The 14,602-nt window shown below is 44.0% G+C and overlaps 1 protein-coding gene across 9 annotated transcripts in view; it reads right to left on the reverse strand.

Moving 5' to 3' along the window:
• Positions 1 to 14,602, reverse strand: part of MTMR4 (myotubularin related protein 4) — a 60,885-nt gene that overhangs the window by 43,028 nt on the left and 3,255 nt on the right. For 3 of the 9 annotated variants that reach the window (XM_068909438.1, XM_068909441.1, XM_068909435.1), the window contains exons 2-3: positions 3,691 to 3,813; positions 2,111 to 2,275 (exon numbers count right to left, since the gene is read on the reverse strand). The exons of 2 other annotated variants lie outside the window; for them this stretch is intronic. The gene's annotated coding sequence lies outside the window, so the exon portion shown is untranslated. Of the gene's footprint in view, positions 1 to 2,110; positions 2,276 to 3,690; positions 3,814 to 9,560; positions 9,583 to 9,606; positions 9,771 to 12,204; positions 12,396 to 14,602 lie in introns of those variants that run through there. 4 more of the 9 variants (XM_068909439.1, XM_068909443.1, XM_068909440.1 and 1 more) reach the window with 4 other exon arrangements.

A 14,602-nucleotide genomic window follows, 5' to 3' on the forward strand; every position in this document is an offset into this window, starting at 1 on the left:
CGCCTGCTGAAGAGCTGCGCCCGCCTGCCTAGGCGCAGGAACCTTTCAGCTGCACACACACAGTTTTGAGAAGGTAGGAAACGCTACAACCGCTGCGTACAACGTTACAACCTCATTAGCACGGCTGTAATACAATTCTTGGCATGCACCGCAGATGAAGCGGGTGGCCCCCCTCTGGCAGTAGGCTGCTCCACACTTCCCATTAGGAGACCTGGTTTTAATTGCTTATAAAACTTTGCCAATTGTTTATAGTTGGAATGAAGCTCTCCACGCTCGGTGCCTGCCTCGGGCAGAGATTTTTTTTTTTTTTTTGATTTCAGCTAAAACAGTTTTATTATTTCTAGGGAATTTAATGGGAAAAACTGTCCCAATATTAAAAAGAGAAGGTTAGAAGAAACAACCAGGAAGCCGATTAGCCTTATTTTGATCCCAAATAAAATAGAACAGTCATCTCAGGACTCTCAACTAATTAGAGACTAAAAATATAATTAATGTCAGACCACGTAGTTGCATGCAAAGCAGATTGTATGGGATGACCTTTGGTATTTTAGGCGAAACTACACATCCAAGCGCTGTTTCTAATGAAGGCCACTAACAGCTGGTCTTTGAGCAGATACTGTTTTTCTTATTATTATTATTTACTTTTAGCACTGATGAATAAGTATTGTTCAGGGTAGCAAGATTTAGGAACGTCATAGTAATGCTAAAGTCTGAAGGGAAGTTAGCCAAAGTATTCAGATTGCTCTGCAACAGTAAGTGATCAGAATTTAACTACCTGAATATTGGGTACAACCAGAGACAAGGCATGAATTCAAAGAATAAGAAATATCTAGAAGAAGGACTGCCGGAGAACAACAATTCATATGCTTTAGAGATCCTTACAGTCAGCTCAGCATGAGCTGCCAGATCAAGGTGCTGGCAAAAAACAAAAACAAAAACTACTGCAATATTATGTAAAAGCAGTTACCAAGTAGAGGCAGTGAACTGACTGTATCTCTAGACACAGCATCATTTGGGCCATGGCTAGAACTCTGCCTCCAGGTGGCCAAACCTAAGACAGCAAGTTCAAAGCAGAAAGACAAAAACGATCCAATGAACAGAAGCAAACACAACCTTACGCATGCAGCTTTCTAAAAGAAAACTTAAAGATATGACTTGCCCAATATGTTTAAGTATTGATGCAAAATATACTCAGCCCCAGGCAACTCTGCTGACAAGGATATAAACACAATCCAAATGCTGGCAGACAAAGTTTAAGAATTGGACAAATTCCATCAAGCTTATGGGAAGAGCTAGTCTTATTGCTGCTTAGAGTATTTAAAATGCAGCACATACTTTTTTTCAGGTTTGAGTTTATGAATCTCCTACAGGCCTCAGAACAAGCAGAGCAGCCTGCGATGCCCTCAGCATACTCCAACTCCAGCTGCTCTCACCTAGCAGAATGACGATTTGAGATTTACAGATGTTATTGCACATTCAGAGTCAACCTAACTGTGAGATCTGGGGCACATAAGAAATATTTTCCCAGGCGAGGAGGACTCTTGCCATGCCTCCGTAGGAGGCACTGAGCATGGACTACCCATCCTGAGTACCAGGGAACTGTCCCACCTAATCAATTTTCAGACATATAAGGGACAAGACGCACATTGACAACATCTCGCTTAGCCCGTGGCACAGAACGTACGCCTGAAAGCTGGAATACTCCAGCTTAACTAAAGCCATTGTGGCAGCTGGAAGAATACAATGGCTTGCAATCCCCTTTTTGGCCTCCCAATCTAAGAGTCAGTAGATGACTGAAATGCCTTGAAGCTGTTTCCCCTTGCGTTAACAAAAAAAAAAAAATCCACCCAATACAAATAAAAACTTACACACACACACATTCTGAGACATCTTTGAAAAATGATTGGGCTCCTCCTGCTTCAAAAGCAGCAACATCTAAAATTTCGAGCAAGGTAATTGCACCCAAGCAATTACAACATGACACTTAAATCTGCTCTTTGCAGAAGGACCGCAGAGAGACACAGGGGAAAACTGCCACAGCCAGAAATGTTTCTTTCTGTGCAGCACCATCCTAAGGCAGAACTTTGCCTTTTGGCCCTTAAAAACATACCAAGGGGCTTGGACAGTGAAGGTGATGAACGCAACAGCCTCTGTGAGGACGCAGAAGAAATAGCGTATTGTTGACTCCACAGGAGAACAGTGCAGGAACGAAGCCAGGAGACCACAAGGATTTTGTTAGGAATTTCAGCTGTGCTGGTGGGCTGAAGAGGCCAGGCTAGGAGCAGAAATGAGAGGCAGGAGGCCAGCGCTGTTATTGAACGTAAATGTAGGTAACATCAAGAGAGACTACCATATGTATTTTAGCCAAGTTGAGTTTGACTGAAGGCTAGATGTTCAGGAGGAGAGAAACAGTATACCCATGCCTTAGCTGCAAAGGAGGGTAGTTGAACGTGTGCATATGGGTAATATTACTTGGAGTGCAGAGGAATAAGAGGACGGAAAACAGAGCCATGTGAAAGCCTCAGCGAGCAAATCCCTAAAGGAAGTCCTGAAGGAGCAACAGAGAGCCAGGAAGAAACCTGGAAGAGGAAGTTCAGGGAAGAGATTTCAGGAGCAAAACTGCAGAGGAGTCAGATATCTTGACAGGTCAAAAGGATGAGAAACAAAAAATCCAAGATTTTACCAAGTTTAAGATTTTTGCACCAGCAGTCCTGGTACAGCGGGTAAAACTTAGATTGAAGAGACGAGGGACTTCAGTCTGAACACACTAAATTCAACAGGCTTGTGAGGAAAGGAAGAAAAATCATAGCAGGGGTGAGTAAGAACAGAAGTGAGCTCTGTTTTTGAGAAGAGAAACTAAGTTTCAGAGTAGAGTGAGAAGTTAAGCATAAGGATGGGGAGGAGAGCAGCGTAAGGGAGAAGAAGAGACAGCACAGGGTAAGAGGCAGGAAGAAGGATTAGAGGAGAATGTGTGTCAACGGTAGGAAAAGGAAAAGAGTGCTGCAGGAAATGCAGTGAGACAGAAGGGGATGTTGATACAGTATTTTGTCTTTTTTCTCCTGGAAGAAACAAAGTTCTCTGCAGAAAAAGGAAAGGGGGAAAGGAAAATGGGGGGTTTTGAAAGTCAGAGGTGTTCAGGAAGCAGTCAAGAACATGAGTTTCGAGCTCAACAAAAGCCAAAAGCTTGTTTAGTGAAGAACAGAGCAGAGCTGAACAAGAGACTCAAGCATGTAACGCAGCAGACAAGCCTGGTCACAGGAGTGCTACAACAGACGCTCCACAGCTAAAGCGAGAACAAGCGCGAGAAGTTTTGGCATTGCAAATACATGACAGGAGAAATGGGTCAGAGATAGCAGAGCTTGGGAAGAACAAGCAGAAACCCCAGAAGGCAGAGATGCTGGCGGGCAGAGGGGACAGAAGGTCCTCCATGAGGTGAGCTGGGGTGAATGACACCAGGGCAGGGAGCTGCACTAGGGCAGAAGCAGTTTCTGGATTTGTGCTGGTGAAAGCTGTAGAAGTGAGGACTGCCAAGGGCAGAAGAAATGGAGCAGAAAAGAGCCAGCCATTGAAGGAAAGAAGGTACGATGCTGGAACGTAGAAAAGGGAGTGGAAAAAGCTGGAGAGGGAAGCAGACAGACAAGATTAGGGCTAAAGGGAGGGAAAAACACCAGAATTTGAAAAATGCCTTACTTGATATGCTTGGCCCAAGATATGCACTTAGCGAAGACTTTCTACCAATTTCTCCATGCTTCAGGCCCAAAGGATAGCTTAGCTTGGGAATACTATCAAAGCAATCTCATGACGACTTAATTTCTGAAAGAATGAAAATAAGGATGAGACAGGAGAGAAAAAGATCCTTACAGCACACCCAGGCTGCGGGAGAGCTCAAGCCCAGTTTTTCCTCCAGCACCATTATGCTTGTCCCAGCCTTTCCTCTGCCAAGGTCACCCTGCAACACCTCACTGATGCCAGGAGTCAAGAAAGATGGATACACAGAGAAGCCAGTAAGCAATTCACTTACTTACCATGTGCAAGGCTGCTATGCAACGGCAGAGCTTGACAGACTCCAGCTCTGAGGGTATCTCAGGAGAGAAGAGTACAGCACTGCCACCCAGGAATGATAAAGGTGTGCATGATTACAGGGGGAAAAGACAGAGCCCAGGGCTTTGTCAGACCCCTAACAAGCACTACTATCCACTGCTACAATAATCCTAAGTGCATTTAATTTCAGCAGCATGCCTGCCTGCTAGCCGACTCCTCTGTTTACATTAATGACAATGAAATTCCAGTCTCGGAGAGAGACTTTTAACTGCAAAGAAAGCCCCAATTACCAAGAGCGAAGATAGCTTGTGTACCTTTCTTAAGGCCATGTCCTTACTTTTAGGAGTGGCAGGGGGAAGGGGAGGGGGATGGGGGACAGCAGTGGCACCAGGTGGCAGCAGCACACCAGGGATGCTCCCCTGCCAGGTCAGCCTCTGCCTCCTACTTAATCTTCTCGGACAGACAACAGGGCCTGGCAAAGGCTCTGTGCGATGCCACACACACTGTCACCGTTGCCCAGATTCACTTCCAGTCGCAACCAGGCGAGAAGCTGAGACACCAGCAGAGTGAGACTGGGCCCTCATTCATTTCAACGGGACATGAAGGAATCAAGGTCTTATCATCTAAATCATGACAACCATTTTTCTATCAAGAATCCCATCTCTCCTTTGCCACCCCCACCCTCCAAACCTTCAATCCAGATCAGGCAGAGCAGGGATTTGAATCCAAAGCTCTACTTCCAAGCTGAAGTTCGTAACCACTAGACTAAAGACGACAGGAAGTACAGCTTTGGCAAGCTTTTCTAAACCCCTGCGGTAACTCTAGGCCGTTGTTCTCCAGTTTTGTTTGCTTTTCTTTAAAAAGCAGTTGGGACACTTCAAGTTACAATTAAGCCTTTATTCAACTACAAACAATTGCCTGGTCCCTACCCAAAGCAGCACAGATGGACGCATCCCAGCTGTAATCCAGGCTCCAGATCCTTCGCCTGCAGCCCTGAAGAGAGGTGCCTGGACTCCTAGTCCTCTGACCCCAATTTGCTCAAGGCAGAAAGGAGGGATCCTGCTACAGGAGCACTGCTGCTACCCTTGGGCTGTTAATGTGGAGGACCCAAGGTGGTTCCTCATGGGTGGGCTGCGAGGAACAGACAGGCCAGCTGCCTGCAAAACAAAAGTTGCTCTCAAAATGACCAAGAGAAGAGTGAGGAAATACTTTGTCCCGCAGGGAGAAAATGGCTGGGCTCCTTGACACCCAGTCTTTGGCAGCAGTGTTATCTCCCTCCATACTGCTCCATGTTTGGATTTTAGCTCAATCTCAGGAAGGAAGCAGCAATAGCTTCAAGGAAATCGTGTCTGCACTACTGAGGTCACATCCTAAGTTTCCAGGCTGGAGAAACACTGTTTAAGCAGGTCTCCAGACAAACATTCATCTCTTCTTAAGCATCAGAACTGTGAGCATTTTAATTTCCCTTAATTTGTGGAGTCCTCGATAACTGCAGTTTTCTTTGAAAGACGGTCTTTGTGATTGCAGGGGGGGGAGAAGCCTGAAATATGTAACCCAAATGCACCAGAAGGCTCAGAAATCAAAAGAGAGAAAGACCTGAAACGTGTCGTTTCCTCCTCGCCCACTATCACCCTCAACTTTAAGTTGATCCCATGATTTTGGAGCACCTGAACTGCAACATGCTCATAGCAACCTTCTGGATTCCTTTAGAATTCCAACCAAACAGCAGCACAACTATTACAAATATAACTTCTAATATTCTTTCACGCAGGGGAGCGATCGAGGTGCATGAACATACCTATCCAGTGTTATTTTAGAAATCTTAAGGTATCTAAGGCATCTGCCTGAAGCCAGAAGATAGGGGACAGGACCAATGGGGCAACCACACCCCTTGGAAATGATATGAGGAGGCCAGGAAGGATATCTAAGGCAGCTAGACTGGTATTAGAATAAACTCATACATGCTTTTTGGCATGTAAATCCCACTTGCAATAGACAGCCTGTAGAAACAATATCTGAAAGAAAAAAAATACAGCCTTTATTCCAAGTGATCACATGCCCTGTAACAGTCTGCAACATCACTGGGTTTCACAGACCTAAGACGGTCACGCTTCTAGCTCTAGCTGCATCTCCTCAGGCTTATTCTACACATGCTGCTAATCAGAAGTAGACTCCAGGCCAAAACCTGTGCAGTATCATTAGCATACAAAATTTCTAGGAAAGTCTGTTTTCTCCAAGGGTAATTGCTTCTGTGGGAAGAAAATGAACATTTTTTAGCTAGCTGCATAAACACATACATGCAAAAGCTACTAATGAATTCAGAAGAGCTCAGAAAGGACAACAGAACATCAAGATTTCTTCTCTCGATTCGCCCAACAGTCCAAGTCACCCAAACCAAGCTCAGTTTCCCTGGCAGCATTCTCACAACCAGATGTACCAACAAGGAAAGGGAGATCCCGTGCTGGTATCTGAAATGCTGAAGCAAAGTCAAGCAGCTCTGAATGAAGTAGGTAACATGCATTTCTGCTGAATGCTTCTCTGCTCACTGTGGAAACCTAACTCCTCTCTAAAATTTGCAATAATCACATCGTTTTCAAATTAAATTTACAACTCCACCTTCTATAGGAAGAATGCTCAAACTACTATCATCCACTCAGGATTGCTACCGTCAAGCTACAGCAAGGCAGATGATCACAAGACGAGGGGAAAACCCCTGACAACTGTTTCTAAGAAGTTAAGAGCTCGTTTTGGTGACATGTTCCAAAGTCTTGTGCTTTTTGATGAACGTGATTGATTAGGCCAATAGCGTTTCTGCATGAACTGACAGGTTTGGCTGGGTTGGTCAACAACTTCCCTGGACATGTGTCACGACAACAGCCTTGCTGTTTGCTTTCTCTGTGACACTGCAAAGAGCAGCCTCTCTGCTTCACATCCTCACTGATTCTATTGCTAATGCACATAAGGAATCAACTTGGAAACCTTTGACTCTTGAGGCTTTTTCTGTGGTCGATAGCCCGCTGCTCCCTTCCACTACCAAGCAACACCTAACTTATCCTTTAACAATTCCTTCCCACCCCAAATCTCTGGTTTAAGAGGATTACATTAGAATCTCTGGTCTTCTTTCATATCTAGGCATCTGGATCCTTCAAAAAAGTTTTCCACTTCAGCAATGGAAAACCATGTCAAGGAACTATCTTGCACAGTAACCTGCTTTCATTAATAAACTTACCTCAAGCTATGCAGGCAAAACAGCAAATACAGATGAGCTTAATTGCTACTATCTCTGCTCTCTAAGATGAGTTCAATCATTTCTAAAAATAGTTTTGTCCATGATGCCCTCTTAAAAGACTCTTGGAAAGGGAAATCCCCAGCCAATCAATAAAAGGAAAGGGAAGGCAATTTGATATACATATATATAGAAAGTCCCCTGCTTATCTACCAGTAAGAGTTGCAAAAATTCACACCCACTGTCCTTTCCCCACTGCCAACTTCCACTAGGACATGGTATGAGGACAGCCACGTGACAAGCTCAACACTAAAAGCAACCTAAAGCATTTACACTCATTTGCTGCAATCCACACAAGCTTTTTTTTTTTTTTTTTAATGCTAGGAACAGAGACTTGGATTTATCACCTTAAATAACTGAGTGTATTAAAACTCATTAAGGTTCAAATTCCTGCCTCTAAGAGGTTTAGTACAGAAAGTGAAATACATCAGACTTACTATATCTAAACACAAAGAAACTCCTCAGAAGGCAATGGGATTTATATCCTCTTTGCTTGAATACGAGGTAGTCACCTCTTTCCTGTCTCTGCATCGCTGACAGAAGAAATTCCATGCCTGCTGAAATCAGCAGCAGATCCATAATTTCAACTGAAGCCAGATTTCCCCCAGTGCTGCTTATTCATTTCAACACATGCACTGCAACACAAGGCCAGAACACAGGGCTGCAATACAATAGCTCTGGATACCAGTAGTAATGAGAAACAGGCAAAACAGAAGGCTATTTCTTTGAAAGGAGTCTGATTCATATCACTCAAGGAGGCATCGTGCTTTCCATATTCTGCTGCTCCAGCAACAACCCTTTGCTCTACAAATGGGTATCTGCAATTCAAGCGCACTGGTATCCTGCGTGCTGGGTTCCGTGCACTCCAAGGAACTCCAACAGATAAAGGAGGTGCCAGTTCAAGCTCTGCTCTTGCCTGCTTCATCATGAGCAAAACATGCTGAAAATCTGACTTCCTCTTTTTATGAGGATCAGACCTACTGAACCTTTTCTGACAAGTTGAAGTCACTTCCTCTCATATTTCGATAAAAGAATGCAAGCCCACAGACTGCACTGTGGGCATACTTCCGCAAATTCCCCTAGTAAAAATAGCTATGGAAAAAGAAGGAAAGACACAATGGAAAACAAGATGAAGAAAGTATGACAGAAGGTTTTACATTTCATTAAGTTTCTGTTATATAAAACTAAACTGTTAGTCCAATTTACCTCTTTCATCTCATTTTGTGACAGCAACAAAAGCTTTGCACTGCTTTCTAATCAGTTGGGTCTGCACAGAACCTCTGTGCTGAACAGCAGTTTTATCCATTAAAATAACCTCCATTTACTCTCCTCACTGCACAAAGCTGGCTCTATCTAGGATTATCTTAACCAACATCCAAAGGCATCCCCTTTCTGATGGGGAAGCAGAGGACAGGCAATAGCAAGGTATCTGTCTTCCCTCTGGCATGCTAGGAGGCATGACGCTCCCAGCCCCCAGGAAAGGAAAGGCAGAGAGCAGAGGTAGCAGACAGAATATATTAACTTTTAAAATCAGAGGAAGGGGAGAGGGCAAAGAACGGAGTAGGTAAGAAATTATCTTGTGTCAGCCCAAGAAAGTGCAAAGAACAGGAGGAAGAAGTATGAGTCATTTGCATGCTGGCACATATCACCCCTGGCATCAGCTCCCTCTGTCTCTCTGCATTCAGTGTGTGCTGGCTGCGTGCCGGTACCCTGGCATTCCCTTCAGCAGCTGCCTGCAATATGTCTCCAGGCCTCCCTAAAACGAGCACAATACCTTGGATGCTAGAAACTACCAGGAATGGTCAGTGATGCAAGTTAGCCAAGGGCAAGAGTAAGGAGGACAATTACCAATTCTTCACGCAAAAGCACTGCTCATTCAACTCGCCTTCTGATCATTTATTTGCCCTAAAGTACTGCAGGGGCTTCCATGTGTGCCCAGCTCTTCCGTAAGTCCATTCTCAAACATCAGACATGCACTCCTACTGCAACTCCATTGAAATATCGCTTCGTGCGCCAAATCTGATCCCTCACATCTTCTGCAAGCAGAAAAGCCAAAATTTCCCTCCAGCGCAGTTCCTCATCCTACCAACCAGCTGTGCCACAAAAAAAAAGTATCTGCTCTTTTCAGGGGTTGGCACCCTGATACTCAGAATATCACGACACCATACAACAACACAGAGACAACATCAGTGCTTAACGTTTAAGGAAAAGATCAATGTTGCCCAGGTCAAACCTCCAAAAGCCAGTGCCTCCTCAATGCTTCCGCTTGGTATTCTTACCAAACACTGCAGAAACCTATTTAAAGGATCGCAACTGCTGGGCTGGTCCACAGAAATGAGGCTGTCACAACAGGTGGGCTACCATCTCCAGAAGGATCACAGCAAAGCTCTTGCAGCAACAACCTTGTTTAAAGAACTGCTTTCGCTGTAGGCGGAGGAGTATTTCACATTGCCCTATAACATGGTGTGATCTGGTAAAATTACAGGGAAAGTCTGGGACTTCCTCTTAGGTCCCCTCGGGGATTTCTCACATGGCCTCCAATACCCATGACCCTCCCACCACAGCCCCTATAGGACCTCAGATAAGAAAAGAATCATGCACCCTTGCTGAATTCCCTCTGTACGTGCCCTTTAATTACAACTGCCACTACAATGATGCATTAAAGGCTCAAAACCCCCAGAAAAATAGGGATTTCACAGCTTAAACAAGCACTTCTCCTTTGAAATCAAGGGACTTTCTTGTTCCATAGGCAGCTGGATCCAAACATGAAAGCCCAGAGTACATCAATGACACACATTCGGATCTCAGTATCCTTTTCACGGCCTGAGTTAGGGGCAATAAGGTCATTAAAGGAGCACTAGTGTGGAAGCTGGAGCAGGAGAAAGTAAAGGATATACAGGACCCTCAGTATTGGGTTAGCCCAGTGATGATAAACCTCTTTGATATCTGGTAACAACATTATTTTATAAAGGCACTGTATCTGGTAATAAAATTATTTTATAAAGGCACTGTATCACATGAGCACTAGTACCAACCCAAATCTCACAGTGTCTGAGCTGGAACCCTTACCAAAATCCACCAACACCTGGTTGACAGACTCAACTAGGTCTGCAACTTTTACATGATGGAACAGGTAATAACTCTCACTGATCTGAGCCCTGTCCCCCTCCCTGGACAGTCTTAGCATGGTGTTATTCCCACTTCCTGCACGACCCTGCTGACAAAATGGGAAGAGGCGGCACACAGAGAGCCCATGGTACATTCCTCCATGTATGGAGGAATTTTTTTGCTGCAAGTAAGATGAGACTTCTCTTTGTTCAGATCCCTTCTCTATATCCACGCTTACTTGCTGGGTTGGCATACACATCCTTGGCCAAATCATCAGTTTTCTGGAGAAGGTATACAGAGAACAGGGGGCACTGGTAGCTTTCCTTTCCTAGAGTGGGTGCCTCTGTCAGTTGTTTGCAAAGGCTGTACCTGCCTATGAAAATGTAAGCCAGTAGCTCCACTGACAAAAACAATATTAAGCATTTGCTTACTTTCCAGAACCAAAGGATCTCCTCCTGCTTGCCAGGCAGGATATGAATGGCTTTGTGCAGGTGAGAGATGCTTGCAGAAAGGACCTAGAAGAATAAGGCACATTGTCTAGAAGCACACAGGATTCAAATATGCAACAAGAAAAACTGATACCCCAGAAGCAGGAAATAAGAATTAAGGCATCTGCAGGGATCTCAGCTGTCTAACCCTTTCGGACCGTAGGGAAATGGCTGCCAGGAGCAGAGCAAATATACCAGCAGGCAGGTCATACACTAATCATACCAGAATCATACCACAATTTAGCAACGGCTCTCCAAGACATGATGGCCTCTGTTTTAAGAAAAAAAAAAAAATGCAGCACTGAGCTATAACATCAAAGGCAACAATTCTCATATACAAAAGACATAAAGGTATCGGGCTACGCCAAACTTTAGAGTTGCATCACTTCTCATAGTGAAGGAGCATCACAGAAATAATGAGGCGCTTTCAAGGCCCCAGACCTATCAAAAGGAGCAGAAATGTTGACAACAGAACTCCAAAAGCTTGAACAAGAATCATACGCCAGTACAGTTAGAGGAAAAAAACCTGTAACGCCCCAGGTCACTAGTGAGGTATAGCAGACACAGCATCTCTGCCTTCTGCAGTATGTAAAGCATCTTAAACTTCTGATGCGTCCAGAGGAGCTCACTGAATCCTACTTTCCCATGCATCTTCCCACCAAACCTCCAATATATAAGTTATAGCTATACTTCCCCCCAACTAAATATAGCTTTTTGCCCCCCGAGGCACAGACTACTGCATTTAGGGGACAGATACTTGTCTGACTCCAGCTCCCCAACAGCCTGCCACACTTTCCCAAGTACCTTCATTGAAGTGTTCTCATTTAGGAGGTATCTGCACCCAGTTTTGAGACACTAAACAAGACAGTGGTTTCTCTGTTTCACATTAAGCAGTTATACCAACAACTACCTGGTTCTGTCAAGCTGTGCTCTGGTAGCGCTGAGTGCTGCACGCCAGTCATGCTCCAGTGATAAAGCATACTCCTGCAGATTACTTTAACAGATTAAAACAATTACTGTATATCCAGGCTGTACAGCTTAAAGAGAGGCAATTGAATAGACTTATGCTGGATTGCCACAAGGCACTCATCGAGTTTGAGAAAGCTGGCTACTTTAACAGGTTTACAGAACAAAACAAAAAAATTCTTAAGCTTTCAAAAGAAACAACACAAACTGTATCCCTTGCTCAGGCCAGTTCTCATTTTCAAAAGAAAACATCAGAGAAAGACTGGCAAAGGTCTAAGCAACTGGAGCTGATTTTAAAATACAGAAGTGCCTTACCATAAAGCTACCACTCACAAGCAAGTACCGTGACCAGGCAAGTTCTGCTAAAATGAACAATTCCACAATTTCATTTTACAATGGAGAACTGGACAGGTTGAAAAAGGAGCAACAAGTCCACTTTCTGGTAAACACTTTTTGAGCCATGCAAGAGAAGAAAGCTAAGCTCTAGAGAACACATTGCTGCGAATGTGGGTTTAAGTTCAGATATAAGACTTTGCCCCCAAGCAGATAAGTAGCGAGCCGTTTCTACCTGCATCTCTGCTGCCAGGACGGGATCCTCCAAAGAGGGGTGGAGCTCATAGTAGTTAACAACAAACTATTGCTGCAAAAAATCACCAGAAGTGGCTTCTTGCTAAGTCTCGGGAAGAAGTGCCCAACATATGGCCTGTACTTTGCTATCAAGAGTCTCATCAAGCTCATTCCTAGCTAACCTCTTTCCCAAGGAAAAGACTGTGCCAGTCCTTCACAGCGCAACCAAACCTGCACCCTTGCAAGAGAGAATGCAGTATTTTTTTCACAGAAAAGCAAATACTGGCAAAAGCAAACCTCTGTGGTGCATGTCAAGTACAGCTGACCTTCATGGGGTTTGTAGTGCATGAGATCAGCTGTATCAAACATGCTGTTGAGCAAACACTCCACCTAGAAGGTAAGTGATACAATCCACGAGGGAAGGACGATTTGGTACTGTTCTAAATCAGAGGCTCAAAGGAATAAGACACTTAGAAATAAACACAAAAAGGAAGCCTCTGAAGGTGGTAACTTAATATGTGTTGAAACAGAATATACAGACATGTAACTCTCCTCTCTAGAGATACGCCCTGGACAGGATTCTCACTGTTGAACAAGAAGGTCGAGAGATGTCCTGAAATGAGAAAGAGCAGCAAAGTTGAAACAAAAAGCAACAGTACAGTTACAGCACTGTTAGGAACAGGAACCATCTGTTTAGTTTTGTTTTGCTGTGTCCCATTAATGTTGTTATCTCCCTTAGGAAAGGCAAGGCACTGCTTTCAAATATGCAATACACACATCATCCAGGTCTGCAGAAAGATGCTGCAAAACAAATCCCACGCAAAACCATTAACTACTTCCTATGAGTTGATCACAATCCCCAGTGAAGCACAGCTCCCTGGGGAAGGGGAAGGTGTTCCTCTAGCTCAGAAGCAAACCCAAGAGCAGAAAGGGAGGTTCCTTGCTAAAACATTAGTCAAAGGAAGGTCGAATATAAATACACAGGAAAAGCTGCCTTTTAGGGAACTGTGCTGGAAATTACTCACACACAGGTTAGTCAAGGAATCTCAACAGACCCTAAACCTCCCCGTGTATCACATCCCTCACGGCAGCAATAAGACTGGCCAAACCAGAGATAAACGAAGCAAGCTGGAGAGAAACAGATACAGGTAAGATATGGGAGGAGGCTGTTGCTCCACAAAGGACTCCAAGAACTTATTTTTTCAGGTTTAAAGAGAAGGGCTTCCCTGGCACTAGCACAAGTTTTCTGACAGGAAAAGAAGCTCATTAGAAATGGAATTCAACCACTGAACACGTTTCAGTTTTATTTTGAAATCATATCCCCAGTTAGTCGCATTAATTTTCCTGCACAGACAAAGGATCTTGCACCTCCTTGGTGTGTAATCATAGCACAGTGTAGTAGCAACGAGCACCAGGACTGTTTCCTTTCTCAAAGGCTCTGAAGCTCACTGAAATTCATTATCTTTGATGAAAAGTACACCTTATTTTCTTGGGCTTGGCTCTGCACCTCGAGGTGCCAGATGAGGTTATATTTGTTGTGAAGGCAGAGCAGCAGTGCAGAGAGCAAGACAGAAACCAAACAACATGCACTCTAAAGTAGCTTATAAATAGTAAATGCCGGTTCAGGCCTAATCATCTGATCCCTCCTAAGGGAAATCCTATCCTTTCAGACTGTTGAGAGAGTACGTAACTGTACAGTCTCCATAGGATTGCTAGGAAGGAACAGAAGGGAATCAATTATACCAGAGTCGGGCGCATTCAAAGAGCACGGATAGAATTCCTGCTTGCTTAGTGCAAGCACAGGCATCTTCCTGAAGACGGAGCCAGAGATTATGAACAGGGATTAATTTGTCATGCTAATTTACTAAAAAGTAAAGTAATTTTTTTTAAACAGCTTTCTTTTCCATTCATCGTCATCTAGAAAGGACTCCAATCTAGTTCTACAAATGTTGACATTTTCCTGCAAACAGTGATATACAAAAGTCTCATGATAACAGGCTGCATCAAAAGCCAGAATCACTTAAACAGAAAATGATTACTGAATGAACCTACATTGGAGGGTGGGCAAGTGAAGATGGAGGAGAAAGGTACGAATTTTCCTAATTACTTGGTAGTTATTAATTTCTTGGGAAACATTCATATCCTG

Source organism: Struthio camelus, chromosome 16 (assembly GCF_040807025.1).
Source record: "Struthio camelus isolate bStrCam1 chromosome 16, bStrCam1.hap1, whole genome shotgun sequence".
Lineage (NCBI taxonomy): Eukaryota > Metazoa > Chordata > Aves > Struthioniformes > Struthionidae > Struthio > Struthio camelus.